Genomic DNA, 14079 nt, shown 5'->3' on the forward strand with positions numbered 1-14079 from the left:
CAATTCTCTCTCACTGTCTCTCACATATGCAAATGAAATGGAGTGGTATATCTTCTCCGATATTGTCTACAGATGCCACATCAGCAGCTCTTCAAAGTTGGATAATTACAGTAATTAATTTCTGAAAGGGATGTGTGTGGGGGACTAATAATAACAAATAAAAGAATAAATCAAATGAGATATGAGACAGCACAAGAAAGTGCTGAAGCAAATCTTCCCAGCCTCTGTGGTTCCTGGTAGGGAAGGAGAATGGCAGGCTCAGTAGATGGCAGTGTTTCTAAAAGAATAGAAGGGGGTTTCTGCTCCATTCCCTTTGGCTCTACTGCACTTCCTTCCACTCACTCCCATTACTCAGTGCTCTTGCTCTTTTTTTGGGTAAGAAGTGAGTAGCTTCCTAAGAGGCATCTTAGAGGCCACTACTTATATAACCTTATGGGTTTCCTTTTCTTGTTCATTTCCAGTCACAGCTCTGTTAAATTGGTTCTGTACACAGTGCTCCACTATCCTGGCATTGCAAATCTGTCTGATAAACAGATAATCCAGGTGTTTTTCTCCCACTGGCATCAGTATCCAGCTGTTCAGAAGGCTGAGAGCTGAGGATCATGGTTCAAAGCCAGTCCAATCAGGAGAGTTGTTAGATTCTTATCCAATGGACCAGCAAAAGGCTGGAAGTGGAGGTATGGCTCAAGTGGTAGAGTACCAGTCTTCCATGAAAAAGCAAAGCAAGAAGGTGAAACCCTTCATTCAAATTCCATAATAAGTAAGTAAGTAAGTAAATAAGTAAATACTGGGAGGTGGGAATATTACTGTACATAAAGCAGTTTTTTTTCCTGGAGCTGAGTTGGTGTCAGAAAGAAATAAGTAATGGTCAGGAAGAAGGTTCGTCTTTCATCTGCCAGCTGTATGCAGGCTGTGACCACAGGTTGGAGATGTGACCAGTCCTGAGCCAGGATCCTGTGAGCCATGGCTTAGCGGTAGCTTAGCCTTGTGGCTATCACAAGTGTAATCCAGATAGAGGGAAGCCAGATCCAAGTTAGCTGGTGCTAGAGCAACCAGTAGGACCAGTTTACTTCCCTGAATAAATATGAAACCCCACCTTGTGCCTCTGGGGCTCATAATCTGGGTTTGAGAAAGGACATCAAGAAGAGAATAGAAGGTAGTAAGACAGTAGACCCTGATGACTATAGTAGAGTTTGTCCTCAGACCTTGGGACACCGAGACCATGGGTAAGTAGGGACATGGGGATAGTGGAATCTTCAGCAGAAAAAAAGTATGTCCATCCAGATCTGGAGAGGAGAAAGGAAGTCCAGATTCAGAGAGATATGTAAATAGAGTCCTGTCTGGAGACTTCGTTCAGCTGGGTGAGCCCTCATGGGTAGAGTGGAACTGTGTGTGTTGGGAAAGGTTGCTTCTAGGAGTGGACATCTACCTGATTCCACCATCATTGTTGTTAACCTCTACTTTTTTTTTTTTTTCTTGTGCCAGTCCTTAAACTCAGGACCGAGGCTCTATTTCGGAGCTTTTTTTGGTTCAAAATTAATGCTCTACCACAGAGTCACAACTCTACTTCTGTTTTTTTTTTTGGTGGTAAATTAGAAATAAGAGTCTCACAATGGTGGCTCATTCTTGCAATCCTAACTACTCAGGAGGCTGAGACTTGAGGATTGTGGTTCAAAGCCAGCCTAAGCAGGAAAGTCTGTAAAACTCTTATCTCCAGTTAACCACAAGAAAACCAGAAGTGGCCCTGTGGCTTAATGTGATAGAGTGCTAGCCTTGAGCAAAAGAACTCAGGGACAGTGCCCAGGCCCTGAGTTCAAGCCCCGTAACTGAGAAAAAAGAGAATAAAAGAAGAACAAAAAAGAGTCTCAGGGACTTTTCCTGCCCAGACTGGCTTCAAATCACCATCCTCAGATCTCTACCTCCTGCGTAGCTGGGATTGCAGGTATGAGCTACTGGTGCCTGGCTGACCCCTATGTTTTTATGATCATCTATTCCATGAGGGTGGAGTTCAAACTGTGAAGATGGGCAATCATTGTCTGATATCAGCCACATTAATCACACAGCTGTGGGAAAGTTGTGCAACCTCTGACCTTTTACTACATTTGTGTATTATGAAGACAACAATAGGATTGTCCGATGACATTGTGAGGAGGGTTGCATAAAACACGGCTTAAGAGAGTGAGCAGGGTATACCTGCTGCTTTGAGATGCATGTGCAAAATGGTGGAGCCATTTAGTTTTTAGTTGCTAAAAAGTTTATGAGTACTTTATTATTTAATCTTTATAAAAAACCCTACAAAGTAGACAGGAAGACTTGAAACCCATAGCAATGGATATTGTTCTGGTGAGTTCCAGATGTGAGCCACAGATGTGAGGTTGGACTTCCTGTTTCTTGCCAGGTTGCTTTTTTTCTGTGGGAGGTGCCGTTGGGTGCCTGGGGAAAGCAGTAGGTGGTGTGACTCAGACATTGGAGAGACCATTGCCTTCACCTAGCCTGTGCCCTGACTATGTTACAGACCTGAAGGCTGCTGTACATATGGCTGCCAATGGATACTTTCTGAACAACCTAGTGGGAGAGGGGGGTGAGGCTGTATATATCTGTCAATTTGTGTGTGCCCAAATGTGGAAAAGAGTGCCATTTTCTGGAGTTAGACTATAATTTTAACCACTTTGAACTAAGTGTGTGGGTTTCAAATAACTAAAATATTGACAGTGTTAATAGCCTTGAAAGATATTTGAAAAGAGCTATTTCCTTTAACCATTGGTGGACAAGGATATTTAGCTTTGTTAAATGGGAACACCCTAGACACCATATGCTTTCCCACTAACCATTTGTATTGTGTGTGTGTGTGTGTGTGTGTGTGTGTGTGTGTGTGTGTGTGTGTGTGTGTGTGTACTGGGACTTGAACTCAGGGCCTGAGTGCTATCTCTTACCTTTTTCACTCAAGGCTTATGCTCTGCCACTTGGGCCATAGCTCTACTTCTTGCTGCTTGGTGATTAATTGGAGATAAGAGTCTCACAGGCTTTCCAGCCATTTCTGAGTAGCATGAGCCACTGGTGCCAGGTTCAGATACCCAAAATATAACTTTCCATATAATCATACTTAGAGGTATGGACTTAAATACACGATTTAGTTCACTAAAGTAGAGTATATGCAGGAGTAAATCTCCATGGAGTAAAACTTCTGAACAATTAACAGACAGTTTAACAAAACGAATTTCAGAAAGCTGAAATGAGCTTGTAAGAAGGGATAGTGGGAGAGGGTTGAATGAATGAAACGGGAACTGGGGACAAATACAGCCCAAATACTCAATGTATACATGTGGTAAAGGAAGTGGTAAACATGAGATAAGTTGTGAGGAGGGTAGACGGGATGGAAGAGGGTCCTGGAAGGGGCGACTCTGAACGGGAAACACTGGACAATTAGATGGCTAAGTTAAGTTGCAACATCCATTGTAAAACCTTTTGAAGTTCAGAAAAAAATAAAGTAAATTAAAAAAAAGAACACCAAATACTTATGTAGGCCATCAGTTTATGTCTTTTATGAGGTGATAAAATTTTCTTCTTTGTAATGAGTCCAGGATATAGTTAGTGTTAAAACAACAAACTTTACTGGGGTGCTGGTGGCTCACACCTGTAATCCGAGCTACTCTGAAGGCTGAGATCTGAGGATCTCAGTTCAAAAGCTAGCACAGGCAAGAAAGTCTATGACACTCTTATCTCCAATTAAGTACCAAAATGCCAGAAATGGATCTGTGGCTCAAGTGGTAGAGCACTAGCCTTGATTGAAAAAGCTCAGGGACAGCGCCCAGACCTGAGTTCATGCTCCAGGACTGGCACAACAAACAAAACAAAATCCTGTTAACTTTAGAGGAAGACCTGGAGAGGATGTACCAGTTCTGCCATTCATTTGTGGTTTGATCTTAGGAGACTGATGTTAGCTTTCCCATTCTCAGTGTCCTCATCTGAACAGTGAGAGTGGCTTTGTTTTCCTGTTGAGAAGAATAGGGGAAAGTGTTTTAAAGTCTGTAGCACCATCTGTACCACATTCGCACCCAACACAGCCCTTATCCACCCTGCCCTATGGCTCTGCCAGTGAGCTTACCAGTCTGAGTTATGGTTTTATATTTGGAATATTCATATATATATTTGGACATACAGCCAGGCTCTGGTAATGCTTGTAATCTTAACTACTCAAGAGGCTGAGATCTGAAGATCCAGGTTCTAAGCTAGCCTGGGCAGGAAAGTTGGTGAGACTCCTTTCCCCAACTAACTACCAAAAATGCCAGAAGTGGAGGCATGGTTCACGTGGCAGAGCACTAGCCTTGAGCAAAGAAAGCTCAGGCCCTGATTCCAAGCCTCAGGACTGGCACAGAAGTTTTTTTTTTAAATATTAAATGGAAGGTAATTCATTTTAGCTCTAGTGGCAGTTGCTATACTATTGAATTAATAGAAACTTGATATTGAGCTATGTAATACTATCTACTTATGAATCCAAGACTCAGGGACTTTGCTCTTCTGGACAAAGCTCAGATCACACAGCCTGAAGGAGGCTGGAGGTGGAATAACTCTCAGATGGCAGAGGAAGAACAGAGATCTGTACTAATTTGAGTGATGGCTTACAATCCAGTGGATCGAAATCAGCAGAAATACAGTGCAGAACTGACAAAAGAAGAAAGTTGGGGAGAGAGAAATGTTTTGTAAATATGAGGGCCAGGCTTCTACTGCCTGAAAGCACAACCATTATATACATGTGATCTATAAAAGAGGCAGAGTATGTGGTGTGGAATCTCATGCCCCTACAAATGCAGTGTGCCTTGCTCGAAGCTGTTAGTCTGTGCAAGACGGCACAGGTATCAGATACACCACATACAGACTCTGCTGATTGATTCAGTAGGAGTTGGCTTCTATCTTACACCTAAAGCAAGGTCACAGACTCCCAACCTTGCAGGAGCCTTGTGGACAGCACAAATGAATGCACTAGGCTGTAGCAAAAATGAAACATGTCTCTATCACAGAGAACCGGTTCTAAGTAAGTAATGCTAAAACCCACAGTGACCTGTCAGGTACTACACTTCTGTGGCCCAGTGGACCCTTGGTTCTAGTTTTCTGCCTTTGACAATGAAAAGAGCTATCTTGTCTCTTCCAAAATAATTGAATAAAAGAATATTTTAGTCAAGCTGGAGCAGGCAGTCTGTATGTCAGGGCAGCACAACTGGTCTTCAGGATACCTCTGCTGTTTCTGGCCTACTTGGAGGCCCTCACCGATATTAGCTTATTCCTCTAATAAAATACCTCAGAGTGACTATTTGATCAGGAAAAGAGTTATTTTTCCATTCTGAAGAATTGGCTCACCTCTGTTGAGGCTGACATAGCAAATGGTATCATGGTGGGAGGAAGTATCAGAATGATATTGTACCATTTGTAAGAAAATAGAACGATTTGGAAAAATTATATTAAGCAAAGTAATCCAGACCCAGAGAAACACTGGTTGCATGGTTTCCCTCATTTGTGGTAACTAGAACACCTATAAATCTACAAGTAAACATATGGGATGGTACAAGAAAAAAATACATGGGGACATGATAAATTATATCGGTCTTTAGGCATTCACACAGTGAGGCCAAAGGAGGATAGTCTTAGGAGAGGAACACATAGGTACATCTGACCATGTAAAATAACATTTATTGAAATAAACTCCAGGAACTGGAAACGAGAGATTTTTTTTTCCCCCTTCTTTGTAGCTGTTTTGTTTTCACTTCCTTTTGTCTTGTTTGTTCGTTTATCTATCCTTGAGAGGGTAAAGGAGGCACACAGAAATGGCGGGACAAAGGGTGAACAAATGTAGCAGTGATTCTCACTGGACACTATGTTGAAAATGAGCTATACAACTCATGGGATGGGTGGAAAAAACTGGGAGAGAGCAAGTGAAGAGGTGATCTTATTCAAGAACAAGTGTACTCTTTATCTGATTTATGTACCCATAACCCCTGTATCCCACCTTTATAATAACCATAAATATAAAATAAAAAACTGCAAAAGCAAACAAAAAAACCCTATGGCAGGAAACATCTCATGGTGAGACTGAGATGCTCTTCCGGGGGCTTCACCCCAATAACCTAAAGCCCTCCCTCTAGGCTCTACTTCTAAAGGTCCCACCACCTCTCTCATTACCATGCTTTCAACACAGGAACCCCAGGGCACAATCCACATCTAAGTATTAACCCTGTCCCCCAACCCCCGGACCAGTTCTTATTGGGACCATATTGATATTATTAGGGGAGAAAGTTTGGGGAGAGAGGGAGAGAGATCAAGGGGAGAATGGACATGGAGTCTTGACTGTTAAGTAGACAAAGCAGAACATTTCTTCAGGCTGTCCCGCAAGGGCTCTGTGATAATTTGCCTTATGGGTCTAGCCTGCCAGGCAGCTTGGTGACCCCATGCTCTTACCGTGGGGCCCTAATTGAACCACCGTCCCTTCTCCTGCATTGGAAATAATATGCGTTAGGGAAATCAATCCATTTGTAGTGGGGGAAAAACCAGACTGGTTTCCTGCTAGTGCTCATATTTTCACTAAAACCCTATTTTACTGGAACCAACATTGAAAAAAGCAGCACATTTTATTCAAAACAAGGCAATATTGGTATCGACAGAGCCGCAGTGGTAATGAGAATGATCAATTTTCCCTCCTCCATTATGGGGTATTGAGCAATTTTGGAGTAAACTTGTGGCATCATTAGACAAGATCAGCACTTTTTCCCCCTTTTGAAAACTTTTTCTTTCGTCTTTTTTTTTTCCTTTTTGTATATTTATATTGGAAGTATTTCTGCTTTGGTGGGAAAACAATAATAAAAGCAACCAAATACACACAACTCTTCCCCCCTCTCCTCGCCGCCCCAAGTCCTCCAATGTATTCAGTGATGTGCTCAAATTAAAAATTGGGGATTGTAGACATTTCTTTTTAATTCTTATTAATAATACATCGAGAAGCTATTTTTGCATCTTGCTTCATCCAGACTGTCTCCCCAAGTCTCACCCCAAATTAAAAAGGTGGCAGTTACCAAATGAAAGAATCCAAGTTCTGGCAGATGGACCGCTTAAGGTGGGGGGATGGGCTTTCTCTCTGGTGTGCGTGTGGCGGGGTGCAGAAGGAAGACAGAGGCGAGCACGCCCCGCCAAGAGGTTGATGTATTTCTACATGGAAGAATCCCTCAAAAGTTTTTGAGGAGTTGCTGAAGGAAAATTAGCGTGAGCATTTTTCACTATTGCACTCTATGTGTGCACCTGCCAGCTCAGACTGGCTGTTGCAGAGTTCCCGTTTAAAGGGAAGGGGACTGTGATGGTTTGAATGTGGTTTTGAACCCCAAGGGCTCATGCCCTGGAAGCTTGGTTGCTGGTATGGTGGCGGTGAGGTGGGAGGTCGGGCCTAGTGGAAGGCCACGGAGGTTGCTGCTCTCAGCAGGAATTCATCTAGTTTGTATGGCACCCCACCAGGTCCTTAGGAGAAGGTTATGACGGAAGAGCAACCCTGGCTCCTGGATCTCTGGCTTCCACCCTGTGATCTCTCCCTTTGGCACATCCTTTCACCACGATGACATCTACACCTGTCACAGCCGAGCAGGCTCTCGCATCTTTGCCCAAGTCAAGTCAGTGCTGGTGTCATGTCCTTAGAACTAGAAGCTAAACAAAACTATTTTCTTTATGCAATACTCAGCCCCAGTTCTTTTTATCATAGTAACAGAAAAACTGACTAATACAGGGATCTCCTGTATTAGTGGTGGTCTGTCCTCAGTGTCAGCAGACCACATAGTCAGACTGACCACTGCACTGATAAAACATTAACGTTTCGGATTGGTGAAGTCCTGCCATTTCCAGACCTCCTGAGAAATCATTTGAATCATTTTACCTCCCCCTCCCCCAATTTTAAGTCAGAAATGTTACTGAAGATACCTTAGAAATAGAAGCAGTACTGAAAGCTATCAATTTGAGTCAGGAGGCCCAGGGCTCAGTGTGCCAGGAAGGCAGGTGGGAGAATGTGAGTTGGTTTGTATGAGTCATTTTAAGTCTAAAAAAACAATCTGGAGATGACAAACAGTGTAGATAGGTTCCTTTCCTTCAACACTTGACTTCTTTGGAACATCTGAGCCATGGAATTGCATCTGCAGCCTGTTAGAAAAAGCTGGGCTTGCTGATTTCTCTGATAGAAACATGTCCTTGCCTGATTCCTGCCATGGGGCCCCTCGAGTGACTGTATGTGGGGAGTAGAGAGAGTAAGATGGGGTGATTCTCACGATGAGTGTGATTCTTTGTGTTAATTTGTTTTCCATTATAATGAAATAACTGAGGCTGGGTGCTGCACAAAGAAAATAGGGTTATTTTGCTTATGGTTCTGGAGGTTCCAGGCCACACTCTTAGTGTAGCCCTGTGCAACCGATGTCTCTGGCTTCAGTTTCCTTGTCTGTAGAATGGGGATGATTGAGTATAGCACTGTCTCCTAGACATCACAGCGATTGTGTCATCTATCTGTGCGGAGATGCTTAGATACGGCACATGCTAAATAGTCAGGATTTGCCCTTCACAGCGGGGAATCTGGCCCCTAAAGTCAGTGTCAGGTGTGGCTTCCCTTCTCCCTCTGAAGTTCCATAAAATGTGGACACTGAATTGCTAGGGCATGTCCCACACTGTGCCAAGGCTGTTTTTCCACTCACCTGTCCCACCGTTAGCCCAGGAATCCCTGGGAGTTGAGACTGTGTTCATTAAAAAAATAACTTTAAGGCTGAGCACTGGTGGCTCACGCCTATAATCATAGTGATTCAGTAGGCTGAGATCTGAGGGTTGTGGTTCAAAACCAGACCCTCCCCCCGCCGCCGCAAGAAGGCCCACAAGATTCCTATCTCCAGCTAAACACAAGAACACCAGAAATTATGCTGTGGCTCAAAGTGATAGACAGCTAGTTTTGAGCAAAAGAGCTCAGGGACAGTGCCCAGGCCCTGAGTTCAAATTCTATGACCAACAAAAAAAATTAAGTAATGGTACAAAAGAGTTTTAGTTCAATGTGTCAGCTTCTGGGTACATGCATCTTGATCTATGTCACCCCTTCCATTGTTCCTCCTGTGTCTTTCCTGACCCCTCAACTTACCTGGCTCCATTTCTCATATGTGCATTGAATATTAGGACTGTATTCACCCATTCTTGCATCTGTCCCCATCCCCTTCCCTGCCTCCTCCATAACACAATTTGTAGCTCCTTGGTGTTCATTTTGTTAACTTATAACACCATTGCAATCTTCCCCTGTGTATACCATACTCAGTCAGTTTGTGTATATACATATATATATATATATATATATGTATGTCTATATATGTATGTATATATATATACACACACCTATGCCTCTATATGTTTTCATATATGTTTATAGTTCAGATCTAACTTCCACATATTAGAGAAACATTCACTCGGAGCTCCAGTTACTTTACTTAACATAAATTTTCCAGGTCCATCTATATATCCTTAATAGTCTTCCTGATGGATGAGTAAAATTCCATTGTGACCAGACAGTGTGTGTGTGTGTGTGTGTATGAGAGAGAGAGAGAGAGAGAGAGAGAGAGAGAGAGAGAGAGAGAGAGAGAGAGAGAGAGAGAGAGAGAGAGAGAGAATGTGTATATGGCACATTTGAATACCTGTTAGCTGATGTTGCAGGCCCACCATTCTTGCTTGAGAGACAAGAGGAAGAAAGGCTCCAGTAAGGCTTGCACCGGGGATGTGGGTGGCAGGACTATGATGATGAGACCGAGACAGAGATTACTTCTGGCCTCTGGATCCTCAGCTCACCGTCAGAGAACTCAGCCAGCCATGTACTGAAAATAGCAAAAAGTAATTGTGTCTATAGTGAACACATCAGCTTTTCTTCTTGTCATTATTCCCAACACAATGTCACATCTATTACATTTGCACTGTATTAAGTATTGTGAGTAGCAAGGATTTAAAGTATGGAAGGGGAACGGGTAGGCCATGCGCAAACACTGCAGCATCTCCCTCCCTCTCTACCACCATTCTCCCTCCCTCCCTCCCTCTCCTCCTCCTTCTCTCTCCCTCCTTCTCTCCTTCTCTCTTTTCCTCCTTCCCTCCCTCCCCCTTCCCACCTCTCCCCCTCCTTCTCTCCCTTTCTCTCTCCCTCCTTCTCCCTCTTTCTCCCTTCCTTCTTTACTATGCCTGGACTAGGGCTTGAACTGAGGGCCTCAAGCTCCTCCTTAGCTTTTTCACTCAAGGCTGATGTTCTACCTCTTGAGCCACACTTCCATTTCTGACTTTTTGCTCATTAATTGGAGATAAGAGTCTTTTAGATTTGTCCACCCCAGGCTGGCTTTGAATTGGGATCCTCAGACCTCAGCCTAGATCTCATTTCTTTTTAGCACAAACTAGGGAAGTGACTTAAATGTGGCAAGGGTGCTAGTGCCTCAGGTCAGATTCCCAGAAAGTGAAGCCTGGACTGTCAAGGGATGGAGAGTGAGGGATCAGGGCAGTTTGAGGTTGTGAGGGGGATCTGGGGTGAACTGTTATCTAGTTTTTATATTTTTTATTGTAAAGATACTGTACAGAGGGGTTATAGTTACATGAGTAATGCGATGAGTACATTTCCTATCTAGCATTGCTACCTCCTCCTTTGTTTTTCCCCTACCCTCCCTTCCCTCCCCCCCCCACAAGTTCTAAAGTTCATTTTCAACATTGTGTCTTATACATCTCATTGTTACAATGGGGTCAACCTGTCTCCTTATTTCAGCATTTTGTTATTTCCCTTCCCCTCCCCAAATTAGAAAAATGCATATACAAGAAGCAGGGCACTGGAATCAAATACAGTGAAAACAGGGGTTATACCGTGGGGGAAGAACATACAAAAGAAACAAAAGAATCACATAGTACACTAAAAGTACATTGAAAGCAATAGCAGGAAAGAAAAAACCACTTGTGTCCCTATCTTGGGGTTCATTCAGTTAACATAATCTTATATGGTCATATGTATATAGCTTTTGACCTTTTCTGCTTATCCTAGACATATACTAGTTATTGCAGGTAAGGGAAACCATGGGACCTATGTTTCTTTGGGTCTGGCTTACTTCACTTAATATAATTTTTTCCAAGTCTTTCCATTTCCTAACAAATGGGACGATGTCATTCTTTCTGGAGGCATATATACCACATTTTCTTGATCTAGTCATCTACTGAGGGGCATCTGGGTTGGTTCCCTATCTTAGCTATGGTAAATAATGCTGTGATAAACATAGTTTGTGCTGGTTTTTTATCTTGGGGTTTGAACTTTGGGCCTGGGCACTGTCACTCAGCTCTTCAGCTCAAGGTTAGCACTCTACCACTTGAGCCACAGTGCCACTTCTGGCCTTTTCTGTTTATGTGGTGCTGAGGAATTGAACCCAGGGCCTCATGCATGTGAGGCAAGCACTCTACCAGTGAGCCACCTTCCCAGCCCATGCTGGTAGCTTTAGTATGGCCTTGTTTGTGATCGTTTGGGTAAATGCCCCAAACTGGAATTGCTAGGTCATAGGGAGCTCTATGTGGAGTCTTTTGAGGAACCTCCATACTGCCTTCCAAAGTGGTTGAACAAGTTTACACTCCCACCAACAATGCAGTAGGGTTCCCTTTTGGCCACATCCCTTCCAACATCTGTTGTTATTAGATTTCTTGATTATAGCCATTCTAACTTGGGTGAGGTGGAATCTCAATATTGTTTTGATTTGCATTTCTTTTGTGGCTAGAGAGGTTGAGCATTTTGTCATGTGTCTATTGGCCATTCTTATGTCTTCTTCAGAGAAGTCTCTCTTTAAGTCCACTTATTAATGGGGAAGTTGTTTCTTTGAAGATTTGTTGTTGGAGGATTTAATTTTTTGAGTTCTAAGTATATTTTAGATATGAGACCCTTGTCTGTTGTATGGCTAGTGAAGATCTTCTCCCAATCCGTGGGCTTTCTATTGATCTTGCTAGCTATGTCCTTTGCCATGCAGAAGCTCTGCAACTTCATGCAATCCCATTTGTCCAACCTTTCTTTGATGTGTTACGTTTTGGCCTGTGCCAAGGAGCCCTAAAGTTTCTCCTATTTCTTCCTGTAATGTTTCTAGGGCGTTGCTTTGACTTTGAGGTCTTTGATCCATTTAGAGTTGATTCTGGAGCAAAGTGATATATTAGGATCTAGCTTTAGTTTTCTACAGGTGTTTAACCAATTTTGCCAGCACCATTTACTGAAGAGTCCGTCTTTCTTCCATTCCGTTTTTTAAGCTCCCTTATCAGAGATTAGGTGGCTGTAGGTCTGTGGGTTCATTTCTGGGTCTTCAGTTCTATTCCATTGATCTTCAGGTCTGTTCTTGTGCCAGTACCAAGCTGTTTTGATTACTATGGCTTTGTAGTGGAGTTTGAAGTTTGGTATTGATATTCCTCCAGCACTGTTCTTTCTGCTAAGGATTGTTTTTTGCTATTTGGGTCTTTCATTGTTCCATATGAATTTTTGGATCGCTTCTTCTATTTCATTGAAGAATGAAGTTGGGATATTGATAGGTATGTCATTGAATTTGTAGATAGCCTTTGGCAGTAATATTGCCATTTTCAACAATGTTAATCCTCCCAATCCAGGAGCATGGGAGGTTTTCCCACTTCCTTAGTTCTGCTTTAGTTTCTTTTTTTTTTTTCTTCAGGTTTTTAAAGTTTTTATCATAGAAGTCCTTCATTTTTTTAGTTAAGTTAACTTCTAGTATTTTATTTTTTGTGGGGCTATTACAAAAGGAGTTGCTTTCCTGATTTCAGCTGTGCTTTTCTCATTGTTGGCATACAGAAAAGCCATTGATTTTTGAGGGTTAATTTATAATTTCGGATTAGCTTGAGTACCTTAGGAGTGGAGTCCATGGGGTGCTTTAAATACAAGATCATGTCATCTGCAAAGAGTGAGTTTTACTTCCCCCCTATTTGGATCCCCTTTATGTTTGCACTTGTCTTATTGCTGTAGCTAGGCATTCTAAAACTAAATTGAAGAGAAGTGGAGAGAGTGGACATCCTTGCTTGTCCCTGAATTTAGAGGAAATGGCTTTAGTTTTTCGCCCTTAAGTTGTTATCTAATTTTATCTTGAGCCATAACGGTGGGCTGGAAAGCCTGAGCTTCATTTTAAAGTCTGGAGAGGGCCAATTTTATAAGTCACAAGCTGGTGTATGTGTGTATGGGGTCAGGTATGTATGGGTATGTATTCACATGCATGAATGCACACAGGTATGTTACATGTGTGCATGTGTGTACATGCCTACCTGTGTGCATGTAGCTGTACACAGGTGTAGGTATATATAGGGGTCACATTGTTTCTGAGCAAGAGCAGCTCCTATCTGGTAGAGTGCAGCAGCCCTTCAGAGCAGGGGCAGCTGTGATAGACATACCATCCACCTGGAAAAAGAGTCCTGCATTGGGAGCCAGTGCCTCATGTCTGTAATTCTAGCTACTCAGGAGCCTGAGACTTGAGGATTGCAGTTCAAAGCCAGTCTGGGCAGGAAAATCTGTGAGACCCTTAACTCCAACTAATCACCCAAAATGCTGGAAGTGGAGCTGTGGTTCAAGTGGTAGAGTGTTAGCTTTGAACAAAAAAAGCTCAGGGACTGTGTCTGGGCCCCAGGACCGGCAAAACAACAACCACCACCACCAACAACAACTAGAGTTCTGGGTGTGGCATCAATATCATTCTCCATATCAAGCAAAATCCCACTCAGGTCTAATTGGCATCCCTCTCACTTTGTATAACAAGTCTTAATGAGGAGACAGAATGTGGATGGTTCCAAGAGACTTTATTTTTTTAAACAGTTTGTTAATTTTCTAGTGCTGATCCTGGGGCTTAAACTCAGGACCTGAGCACTATCCTTGAACATTTTTTTCTTAAAGCTGGTACTTTACCACTTGAGCGTTAGCTCCACTTCCTGATCAGGGAAGAATCCCATAGTCTTTCCTGCCCTAGCTGGCTTTGAACCTTGATCCTTAGATCTCAACATCCTTGGTACCTAGGATTACAGGTGTGAGCCACTGACACCTAGTTGCCA

General features: G+C 42.8%; 1 protein-coding gene across 1 annotated transcript in view; it reads left to right on the plus strand.

Annotated features, from left to right (window-relative positions):
• The window catches only part of Wdfy4 (WDFY family member 4), a 268757-nt gene that overhangs the window by 58967 nt on the left and 195711 nt on the right, over window positions 1–14079 (plus strand). The gene's annotated exons all lie outside the window — the stretch shown is intronic.

Source organism: Dipodomys merriami, unplaced genomic scaffold (genome assembly GCF_024711535.1).
Source record: "Dipodomys merriami isolate MVZ:Mamm:240054 unplaced genomic scaffold, mDipMer1.0.p SCAF_14, whole genome shotgun sequence".
Lineage (NCBI taxonomy): Eukaryota > Metazoa > Chordata > Mammalia > Rodentia > Heteromyidae > Dipodomys > Dipodomys merriami.